The sequence below is a fragment of the Capsicum annuum genome, chromosome 1 (assembly GCF_002878395.1).
Source record: "Capsicum annuum cultivar UCD-10X-F1 chromosome 1, UCD10Xv1.1, whole genome shotgun sequence".
NCBI lineage: Eukaryota > Viridiplantae > Streptophyta > Magnoliopsida > Solanales > Solanaceae > Capsicum > Capsicum annuum.
This window is the reverse complement of record NC_061111.1, coordinates 63,257,896-63,270,407: the sequence shown is the minus strand read 5'-3', so window position 1 is coordinate 63,270,407 and position 12,512 is coordinate 63,257,896.

The following is a 12,512-nucleotide window of genomic DNA, read 5'->3' as shown; positions in this document are numbered from 1 at the left end:
CACGAGTAAGAGTTGACTCTACCACGTTATGTTTTCATTTATGAGATTTCTGCAACTATTGCCTTAGAGGCAAGACTTAGCTTAAGGACTTTCAAACTACAAATTAGGCCCCACGGGCAAGAGTTGACTCTACCACATTATATTTTCATCTATGAGATATTCTACAACTATTGTCTTAGAGGCAAGACTTGGCTCGAGGACTTTCAAATAACAAATTATGTCCCACGGGCAAGATTTGACTCTATCACGTTATGTTTTCATTTATGAGATGTTCTACAACTATTGACTTAGAGGCAAGACTTAGCTCAAGTACTTTCAAACAACAAATTATGCCCCACGGGTAAGAATTGACTCTACCACATTATGTTTTCATTTATGAGATGTTCTACAACTATTGATTTAGAGGCAAGACTTGACTCAAGGACTTTCAAACTACAAATTATGCCCCACGGGAAAGAGTTAACTCTACCATGTTATATTTTCATTTATGAGATGTTCTACAATTATTGCCTTAGAGGCAAAGACTTGGCTCAAGGACTTTCAAACTACAAATTATGCCCCACGGGCAAGAGTTGACTCTACCATGTTATGTTTTCATTTATGAGATGTTCTACAACTCTCGCCTTAGAGGCAATACTTAATTAGCTCAAGGACTTTCAAACTACAAATCATGCCCCATAAGCAAGAGTTGACTCTATCACATTATGTTTTCATTTATGAGATGTTCTACAACTATTGCCTTATAGGCAAGACTTAGCTCAAGGACTTTCAAACTACAAATTATGTCCCACGGGCAAGAGTTAACACTACCACGTTATGTTTTTATTTATGAGATGTTCTACAACTCTTGCCTTAGAGGCAAGATTTAGTTCAAGGACTTTCAAATAATAAATTATGCCCCATGGGTAAGAGTTGACACTACCAGTTATGTCTTCATTTTTGGGATGTTCTACAACTCTTGCCTTAGAGGCAAGATTTAGTTCAAGGACTTTCTAATAATAAATTATGCCCCACGGGCATGAGTTGACACTACTAGTTATGTCTTCATTTATGGGATGTTCTACAACTCTTGTCTTAGAGGCAAGATTTCGCTCAAGGACTTTCAACTAATAAATTATGCCCCACGGGCAAGAGTTGACACTACCACATTATGTCTTTATTTATGAGATATTCTACAACTCTCGCCTTAGAGACACGACTTATCTCAAGAATTTTCAAAGAGCTTCGTAACAACAATTCATGCCCTTAATTTGCTTTGATGCAAAAAAAAAAAAGAAAATCCCTTTGTGGATTATCCAATTTTTTATTTATTAGCAAATACAATAGAAGCTGAGAAAACAGAAAAAAACGATAAAAAAAAGAGAAATAAAAAAAATATTGATAAAAAAAGAAAAGAAAAAACATAAAGATCAAGAAAAAGTGAAGAACTAAAAAAATTAAGAAAAAAAATGAGAGGAAAAATAAAAATAAAGTTTGAAAAAAATGAGGTAAAAAAAGAAAACAGAAAAAAGCAAAAAATGATTAAACAAAATAGAGAAATAAAAAAAAGAGTGAGAAAAAAAAAAGGCAAGAAAAAAATAAAGATTAAGAAAAACGCGAAGAATTAAAAAAAATAAGAAAATAAAAATGAGAGGAAAAATTAAAATAAAGTTTGAGAAAAATGAGGGAAAAAGAAGAGAACTGATAAAAACCAAAAATAAAAGAAAAATAAAGGTTAAAGACAAATGAATTAAAAAAAGAAAAAAAATAGATAATGCTTGAGAAAAAAGAAAAAATAGAAAAAAAATAAAGTTGGAGACAAATGAATTAAAACATGAAAATAAAACTAAAGGAAAAAAATAAAAAAGTGAAAATAATAAATTAAAGGGAAAAATAAAAAAGTGAAAATAATAAAAAAAATAGAATAACAAATTAAAGGGAAAAAATAAAAAGTGAAAATAATAAAAAATAAAATTTGAGAGACAAATAAGAATGGAAAGTTTTAAAAATGTATCTGAGGTGTAGAGGGGTAAAATGGTACTTGTACTATACTTAAAAACTAAGGAAGGTTATTCTTCAAAGACATTTCTTATTACAGTCAAATATCTAAAGCCACCCATATTTGGGTCTATGGCATGCAATTTACTGTATTCTTAGACCATACACATGTACAATACTTGTATTATATTATCATAACTTTTATAATATTTGATAATGGATATTCGTGCAACACATTTTTAGAAACTAGTCATAATAAAATCAAGTATTAAAAGTAAAATATAATAATGCAGAAAAAGAACAAAAATAACATGTAGTAAAATTGGTGATCAAATTAGTACATGAGTAATAATACCAATCCTGGTAAGGAGAATTAGACATCGCTATCGACATATATTTTCCTATCTAGAGTCATATCAATTTAGGTAAGCTGCAAGTTTGTCATGTCATGTTGATTTTGATCAGGGTTTACATTGATGAATTGCTTAGATAATTCTTATAGCTCTATTGTAGGTTCATCAATATTCATAACAAGTTATAGTAAACAGACCATGCTCTGAAACCCAATTATCACAAAAGGATTATCATTGATCAATTGATCTTCATTGCCACAAGTAATTGCATTATTATTAAGAGGATGATTAGAACACGAAAATCACAAAGCAAACAATTGATCACAATATCTTAAGCCATCCGATATAGTTGGTCCATAATCTCCGTACAGAGATATTTATTAATCTTTTTCATATATAAAGCAGAGGCGATTTCAGTATTTTAAGTATGTGGGTTTCCAACAAAATAATTAATACTGCTAGAATTAGGATATAAGTGTGTGAGGTACTTCTTCAAGTCCCTTTTGAACCACTAAGCCAACTAATAACTCTGTTAATGAGTTCTTCACTTATTATTCGTATATATTTAATAAATTTTTAATATAATTACATGATATATGAAAATATTTGGGGGTCCCGGGAACCACCAACCACAATGCTTGGTCCGCCCTTGATCCCAAGTAGGATCTCCAGTGAGCATCTTTACGCTTACATACCCTACAACAAGCATATCATAAACTCAATAATCATCACGAACTGTTACTTCTGTGGCTATTCCAAAATCAACAATCTTTATTGACTTGGAAAAAGAAGTATGTTACTCTATTTTATATCGCAATGAGAATATCTTTTATTATGAATGTGACGAATGATCATTAAGAGTTGATACGCATAGTGCGCTGCCTTTGGTTCTAGAATTTTTCCATTAAAACGGATGTAATTTCATATAGTGCCACTAGGGGCACATTCGAGCAAGAGATTGTATGTCTTTTTACAGTATTTCACACTTTTATCTTCACCGAAACCTCGAATGATGTATGGCAAACCTTTTTGTTTGTTTCAAATTTTTCGAACTAGTTTTTGTTTAAATGACTTTGCAACTAGAGCGAATTTGACAGCTGCTGCAATTACATAATTCGTGGAGGAAGAAGGCATAGCCAAATGTACCGGGCCGTTTGATCCAACCCCAAGATCGTATTGTTTTTTCCAATTCATATTCTGAATTTGCTTCTTTTAATTTAGAATTTTATATGAATGATGGAATGAAGAATTTGTTGTAGGTTCGTACATATATACAAAGAGGTTTAACCTTTCCAACTCACAATGAGCTACCTTTTCCTACATCTAATTGGATTGTATCTTCTTGTGGAAATATGTGAGTTAACTAGTAAACAATCACACACAAAGCAAATAGCAAAAGAAAAATCCTAGTGGGCACTGGTTGGGTCGCATTTTCCGGTGAGGTGGAAGTAGATTGGTTGTGGTCAACTGGTTATTGTTGTTTTTCGATAGGTGGGAGTCGACTGAATCGGAACAACGGATCAGTTTTTTGTGTCGTTAATTTTGGAGTTTAGGAGGCGTCACCATAGCTGGTTCACTGGAACAGCGAGCTCCAGTGATGGACGGAGTATTTTTGGTTGTTGTTTCTTGTGTTCGCAGGTGAAATCAAGGGAGGTAGGGGGTTAATTTTGCATCATTGGAGAAGTTTGTCCATAGGGGTCCGTTCATGGCTTCTTCTCCTATATGTGTGTATGCAGTTTTTGTATATATATTATTCTTTTATGGAGATTTTTTTTCCTGCTTCTTCAATTCGTGGTAGATAAAATTATGTGATGAGAGTATAATGTATTTTTGGTGTATATGAATACTCTAACGTACCAAGTCTTAACGGGCAAGATAAAAATAAAATAAATCAAGACTAAAAGATATTTTTGGAACAACGAAAGTGTGCCCAGTAGCATCATTTAATACGTCATTTTTTTTAAATGTCATATAAAAAGAAAGTTAATTAGATTAAGCCAACTAAAATTGAAATATGAAGCTTGAGAGATCAAAACTACACTTTGCATCTCAAAAATTAAAAAAAATAGATTTTATAAAAGAAAAATTGATTTTTCCTTAAAAGATATTGTAAATGACCTACAAAATTGATAACTAAATTTCTAGTTATTATATTAGTCACTATATATGTCACTAGATATCAACCTTTCTTCTGAACCAACGGACTTTGTGGTGTTAAACTAGAGAACACTAAAAGCAAACTAAATAAGATGCCTCAAAGTTTTGTTTGTGACCTAAAAAGTGAAGTATTGATGAATATCAATAATTAAGCCACCAATGAGTGTGTTAAAAATAGAACTCTTGATCATCATTATAAATAAATAGAATGTTTATTTGTGATACTTGTAATATCTTCAGATATTTTTTTTATGGTAGATCATACGATTTATAAAAATTGAAAAGATAAAAACTCTAAAAAGAAGCTCAAAGTTGATCAAATCAAACAATTATTTATCATATTTGGAATGTGTAAATACCATATCTATGTTCAGAACACTCCCGGCAAGGGGAACTAGACATCTGTCTCGACCTTTATCTTCCAATCTAAAGTACTCTTATTGATTTCGATAAGAGACAAGTCAGTCATGTCATATTGGTTTTGGCCAGGTCTATATTAATGAATTGCTTTGATTATTCATATGGCTCTGTTGTAGGTTCATCAATGTTCAACACAAGTTGTAAATAGACCATGCTCTGAAACCCAATTATCACCAAAAGGATTATCTTTGATCAACTGATCTTCATTGTCATAAGTAATTGTATTCTGAATAAATTGATGATTAATTAGTCCATACGAAAATCACAAAGTAAACAGTTGGTCACAAAATCTTTACCATCAGTGATAGTTGTTCCGTAATCTCCTCACCAAGATACTGGCTAATCTTTTCCATACACCAAGTAGGATCCCCAGTGAGCATCTTTAAAACAACATACCCTACAATGCACAGATCATAATCTCGATAATCATCGCGAGTTGTTACTTCTGTGGTTATTTCAAAATCAACAATCTTTATTAACTTGCTAGTCGGAAAAACAAGTATATTGCACAATTTTATATCGTAATGAGAATACCCTTTATTATGAATGTGACGAATGCCTATTAAGAGTTGAAACGTATAGCTCGCCGCCTCTAATTCTGGAATTTTGCCATTAAAAAGGATGTAATATCATAAATTCCACTAGGAGCACATTCGATAAAGAGATTGTACATCTTTTTACCGTATTCTACATTTTTATCTTCACCAAATCATCGAACGCTGTTGGGCGAACCTTTTGATTTGTTCAAGATATTTCGTTCTATTATTAGGGAAGATGACTTTTCAACTAGTGCGGATTTGACAGCTGTTGTTATTACATAATTTGTGGAGGAGGAAGGCGTAGCCAAATGTACAGGGCCTTTTGATCCAACCCAAAGAACATACTATTCTTCTAATGCATGTTGTAATCTTACTTCTTTCAATTTAGAATTTTGAATAAATGTTGGAATTAAGAATTTGTGTGTAGGTTCGTGTATATATATATAGGAAGAAATTTAATTCCTGTGTATATATATAGGAAGAGATTTAACCTTTACCGACTCACAATGAGCTACCTTTTCCTACATCTAATTGGATTGTAACTTCTTGTGGAAATATGTTAGTTAACTTGTAAACAATCACACACAAAGCAAATAGAGAAGAGAAATCACAAAGGGGACTAGTCAGGTCACATTTTCTAGCGAGGTGGAAGGACATGGGTGGTGGTCAACTGGCTATTGTTGTTTTCCTGTGGGAGTCGACTGAATCGAAATAATGGATCGGTTTTTTGGTTGCTGATTTTGGAGTTTAGGGGGTAGAATCAAAGCTGGTTTACTAGAACAGTGAGCCCCGATGATGGATGGAGTATTTTTGGTTATTCTTTCTGGTATTCGCGAGTGAAATCAAGGGAGGTGGGGAGTCGATTTTGCGTCTATGGAGAAGTTTCCCTATAGGGGGTGATATAAGCTAAATTTCCTCCGGACCTTTGGATGGGATACACATGATGCTTGAGGTGCTTGATGACTCCTTAGTGCTATTAAAAGATGCCACATGGATAAAGATTATCATTAAGGAGGGTCAAAGGACTTTGACATGGTCGAAGGAGAGTGAAATAGGGCTTCAAATCCCTTGGTAGGGACATGCTCCCAAGGCGCTTTGGATCCACTCTATCATTTCAAGAGCGGGTCAAAACAACTCCTAGTGGGTCTTTTCTTGCATTTTGGGTTACTTTTTTGGCCTTAATGTAATAAGCTTAGTCTTAGACTATAAATAGATGACTTTAGGTTTTTCTTCCTTAGCTTGTTTTTTATTATGATGATGAATTCATGAAAACTCTATTGGGAGTGTTGAGTGCTTGGAAAAGCCAATGTTGTACTTTTTTTAGAAACGTTGGTTGTAAGGGAGATTTAATCCCCTTTATGGTCACGTAAGAGCTAGGTGCTCATAGGTAATCAGTATGGGAGGTCTTTGGATTTGATATACCATTTGGTTGCCTTTTTGTTATCTTCTTGTGTCTATCTTTCTATCATCTATCCTTTTATCTGCTTACTTCTCGTATTTAAAATTTCGTCGATTCATTAGTGTTTGTGTTTGCTTCTCGTCTTCGTATATTACAATCATATCATTTGTTATCAGAGTCGAGCTTGATTTCATTCCTACAAAGTCAATCTTGGGTTTGTTATCTTGAAAATCAAGAAAAAAAAAAGAAGTGTCAAAATCAAAAATCCTAAAAAAATCACTATTCATATTTTTTAGCCCTAGGTCAAATTTTTTGTTTTTGATTTTTGTGTTTTCTTGTGTTTTTAGTGTTAGAATTGTGTTCTTTAACACTATACAAGTCTATAAACAAAATTTAAGTCAAATCGGAGCTTATTTGAGTGTTCTATTCTTATTGAAAGCTTGAGTTAAAGATTTTTAAATTGGTTGCAAGAGCAGAACTTTTTGGTGAAGGATTTGAGAAAAATAATGTTTGGAATGAGTTTAGAATGTTGAAAAGTTCTTAGGTTCAAAATTTCACCTCATTCGGAGATAATGAGAAAAAGTTTAAAAAGTTTGTGTTCTTGGCGTTCTTAAAGAAATTGTTATCTTCAAGAAGAATTTTCATCTAACGTTGATTGTTTGATCCATCAAGAAGAAAAGGTTTGGAAAACTGTTTGTACTAAAGCATTTCCAAATCGACATGGACTCCAAATCGAGGCAATTTCATCGTCAGTCCTTCAAATGATTTTTCATATTAATATGTACGCTTAAAATCAACATACGTACCATAGAAAAATCGTCACTGCAATTTTTGTTACAACATGTGTGAGCACTAAAATAACATGTGCTCCTCCACAAAATCTTGATTTTCAAGGTTCAACATGTGCAACATATTACATGGTGCAACAACCAGAAAATCCACCAGGTAGAATGATATATAATATATGTCCCCAAAAGAAAGATCCAATAAAACAACAATATGATCTTAACAATATGAGACATAGTGAACACGTAAGGCAAAAAGCCTTAATATAATAATACAATATTAAAGTGTGCACAATAATAATCAACAACAAAAATGATAGCAAAATCTACTATAGCATAAATGTCAATTCAAGAGATAATATTACCATAAGCCTAAAACAATAAGGTGAATAGTATAACGACAAATGAATAACAATATTAAATACTCCCACTAACCCACAATTCAAATGACTTAACAACACCTATATTCTGAATATGTTGCATAAAAACAATAGGTCTTAGCCCCTTGGTTAGTGGATCAGCATGCATCAAATCAGTAGGTATATGATCAATCACAATGTCCTCCCCTTCAACCATGTCTCTCACAGCCAGATATTTTATTTCCATATGCTTAGAAGCTGAAGAAGATTTATTATTTTTTGAGTAAAACACAGTTGCCTTGTTATGACAATAAATGTTCAAGGGCCTAGAGATGGAATCAACTACCACAAGACCTAAAATTAAATTCTTAAGTCAAATGGCTTGTGTAGCTGCACCATAACATGCTATAAATTCTTCTTGCATAGTGGAAGATGCTTTAAGAGTTTGCTTCACAGTCTTTCAAGATATCGCACCCCCTACAACCATAAATATAAATTCAGATGTGGACCTTAAATCATCAGGACAACCAGCAAAGTCTGAGTTTGTGTAACCAATTATCTCAAGGTCGTCAACCCTTTTGTACATTAACATATAATCTCTTGTCTTCTTCAAGTACCTCATTACTTTCTTAGCAGCAACCCAATGACTTCTTCCTGGATTAGTTTGATAACATCCAAGAGCATTAACAGTGAAAGCAATGTTAGGATGAGCGCAAACTTATGCATACATAAGACTTCCAACAACACTTGGATAAGACACATCTTTCATAGAATCTTTCTCAAGATCATTTTTGGGACACAAGTCTAGGCTTAACTTATCACCTTTCACCACAGGGACATCACCGTGTTTAAAATTTTCCATCTAAAATTATTTCAAAATACGATCAATATAGGCCTTTTGTGAAATCCCCATTAACTTACAAGATCTATCTCATCAAATCTCATTGCCTAGAATAAATGATGCCTCTCCTAAATCTTTCATATCAAACACTTCATTCAATGAATGTTTAGTTTCGTGCAACAGTTTCAAATTATTAGTAGAAAGTAAAATATCAACATAAAGAGTGAGAATGATGAACTTACTCCCGCTGATCTTGAGATAGATGCAATGATCAATATTGTTCTCTACAAACTTCATAGAAGTGATAATTTCCTCGAACTTTAAGTACCATTATCGAGAAGCTTGCTTGAAGACATAGATAGATTTGTTCAATTTACACACAAGATGCTCTCTGCCTTTACCAACAAAACCTTGTAGTTGTTGCATGTAATCAATTTACACTCAAGATCAAAATGGGCTACCAACGCCATAATGATCCTAAAAGAATCCTTAGATGACACCGGTGAAAAAGTTTCATTGTAATCAACTCCTTCTCACTATGTGAATTCTTTAGCAACTAATCTCGTCTTTAATCGTTCAACATTTCCATTTGAATCCTTCTTGGTCTTGAAAACACAATTACATCCAACAACCTTCTGGCCTTTAGGAAGCTCTAAAATCTCCCACACATTATTTCTACTCATGGATTTCATCTCTTCAGATATGGTATCAAGCCACATCTTTGATTGAGAACATGATGAAGCTTTAGAAAAAGTTACAGGATCAACAATGTCACCTTCATCTAGGTATAATAAATAATTATCGGATAGCGGAGATCGTCTTGGTCTACTTGATCTCCTTAAGTTTTGAACCTCTTGATCAACAAAACAGGTGCCTAAACCACTTTTTCAATAATCGGTACCTGAATTTCTGTAGGCACAAAGTTATCAGCTTGCTCATGTATATGAGGTTCATCATGTATAGGTACAGACACAAATGATTCTGAGGTAATAGTAAGGGGAACTATGACAGTTTTAATACTTTTAGTTCGCTCACAAGCAATATTTCGAGAACAATTCTTATCTACAACATCAAATTCAAGAAATTTTTCATTGTGAGATTCAACTATTCTCGTTCCTCTTGTAGGACAGTAGAACCTGTATCCTTTAAAATAAGCTGGATAACCAATGAAAAAACAATGTGAGGTTCTAGGTTGAATCTTTCTTTTCTTAAGGACTATATATCTTTACCTCTGCAGGACATCCCTAAACTCTAAAATTATTTAAACTGGATTTTCTATTGGTCCATAACTCAAAAGGGGTTTTAGGAACTTACTTGGAAGGGATGCGATTAAGATTGTACATGGATATTTTAATAGCTTCACCCCAGAGAAACTCAGGTAAGTTAAATCTACTCATCATACTTCTCATCAAATCTTTTAAAGTACGATTTTGCTTTGCGGCTACACTATTTTGGCCAGGAATGTCAGGAATAGTGTACTAAGTAACTATGCCACAATCTGGTAGATATTTGGAAAAGGGTCCCATCTGTTTCCTATTCTCAGTGTATCTACCATAATACTCACCCCCACGATCAGACCTCGCTATATTAATGACCTTTTCTAGTTGTTTCTCTATATCAGTTTAAAACACTTTGAACATTTAAAGAGAATCTAATTTTTCTTTAATAAGAAAAATATAACCATACCGAGAAAATTCATCATTAAAGGTGATAAAAAAACTTGAACCACATATTGTAGTAGAATACGGACCACTTATTTCTGTGTGAATGATTTCCAACAAACTAGAACTACGAGTAGCAATCTTTTTTCTTGTTTTAGTCAACTTTTATCTAATGCAATCAATACATATTTCTATGTCCCAAAAATCAAGAGAAGGTAAAATATTAGACTTAGCCAATCTATCAACTCTATATTTAGAGATATGACCTAAACACCTATGCCACAACATGCCTGAGTTTTTATTTAAAATTGGCCATTTAGACCTAATAATTTCAGAATTAAAAGAGTTGAATTCAAAATCAGAAGTCAAGAAAATTCTAAACAAACCATCTGATAAGATTCCATGACCAACAACTCGGGAGTTCAAAAGAAAATTAATTTTTTCATTACCAAAATTAAAACCATAACAAAATTTGTCTAAAATTAGAATAGAAATCAAATTTTGTCTAAATGATGGTACATAAAGAGTGTTTTCAAGAACAAACTTATAGCCAGTTTCTAAGTCTAAAACTATAGTTCCTATGAACTCTACTTCAAATTGGACATCTGTGGCGACTCTAATTCTTGACTCCATTTTCTTTCGCTTTCTTTTATTTTTGAACCCATGTAAGGAAATGTCAACATAAGCAATAGCTCCACTATCAAACCACCAAGAATTAATAGAGACATCTATAAAGTGTGACTAAGAAAATAAGAGCTAGATGATTACCTTCTTTTGACTCCTTTTTTATCCATGGATGAAATTTGGTGCAATCTCTCTTCTTATGACTAGATTTCTTATAAAAGAAGCTATTATTATTTTTCTTAAAAACCATGTTATTGGTCCCAGATAATCAGTCTGATCTTTACCATGCCTTTTGTTGTCCTGACCCTTCTTAAAATTATGATTATTAGATCTTTCAAACTTCCTAGGTCCCTTGTTAAAGCCTGCATTGGAATCATGAGAAGCTAACATGGAAACCTCACCCTTTTCCTTTTTAATTCTTCCCTCTCCAACAACACATTTAGAGATAATATCATTGATTGACCAAGAATCATCATGTGTATTATAGGCAGTTTTCATTTGGCTAAACTCAGCAGACAAAGAATTAAGAGCAGAGTACACAATGTAAGTGTCAGGAAAAGTTATTTCAGTAGTTTTCAGTTTGGACTGAATGTGGACTATCTTAAGTGTGTAATCTCTAATACCTCCATCAAAGTCATATCTCATCCCTACACGTTTATTCATTAGATCTCCAATCTCAACTTTATTGGATACAAGATACCTTTCTTCCACTTGGACAAAAACCGTTTAGCATTGGTAGTTTCAGGCAAGCCACTTTTAAGGTGCTCAGCAATTGACCACCTAATGGCAAGGTTGCATAGCCTATTTGATCTCACCCACTTAACATAAAATTCTTTTTTAGCAGCTATACTAGAATCAGTGAGAGCGGAGGCTCATTCTCACATAAGGCTTGATCTATGTTAGCCTTGCCTAAAGCAAATTCAAGATCTTCTTTCCATCGCTTAAAGTTAGAGCCCGACAGAACCATAGAGCCCGACAGAACCACAATTTCAACATTGTTAGTATTCAAATAAATGATAACGGTTCACAACACAACATGAATGAATTTATCAAAATATCAAGGCATAAGAATAATAATTTTATCACAACGATGAGTCCTGCAGCATCAACAAGTAGCCCCTCTTTGGGCAGGGCAAGAAAATATTTTCAATATTAAAAACTATCCCCTTTGGACAGATAAATTTACTAAAATCAAAATATTTTCACCTAATGGAGCTCATCACAATACTTATTTAAAACACACAATAAATCTCCATTGGGTAGATCATTGTATGTTCTAACTTAGTGATATCCTTCGAAATGGATTAAACAAATTTCATAAAGTAAAGCAAATAGGTCACTTTGGTGTACACTATTTACCCTAATTTACAAAACAAATTCAATCTCAAAGATTCTAC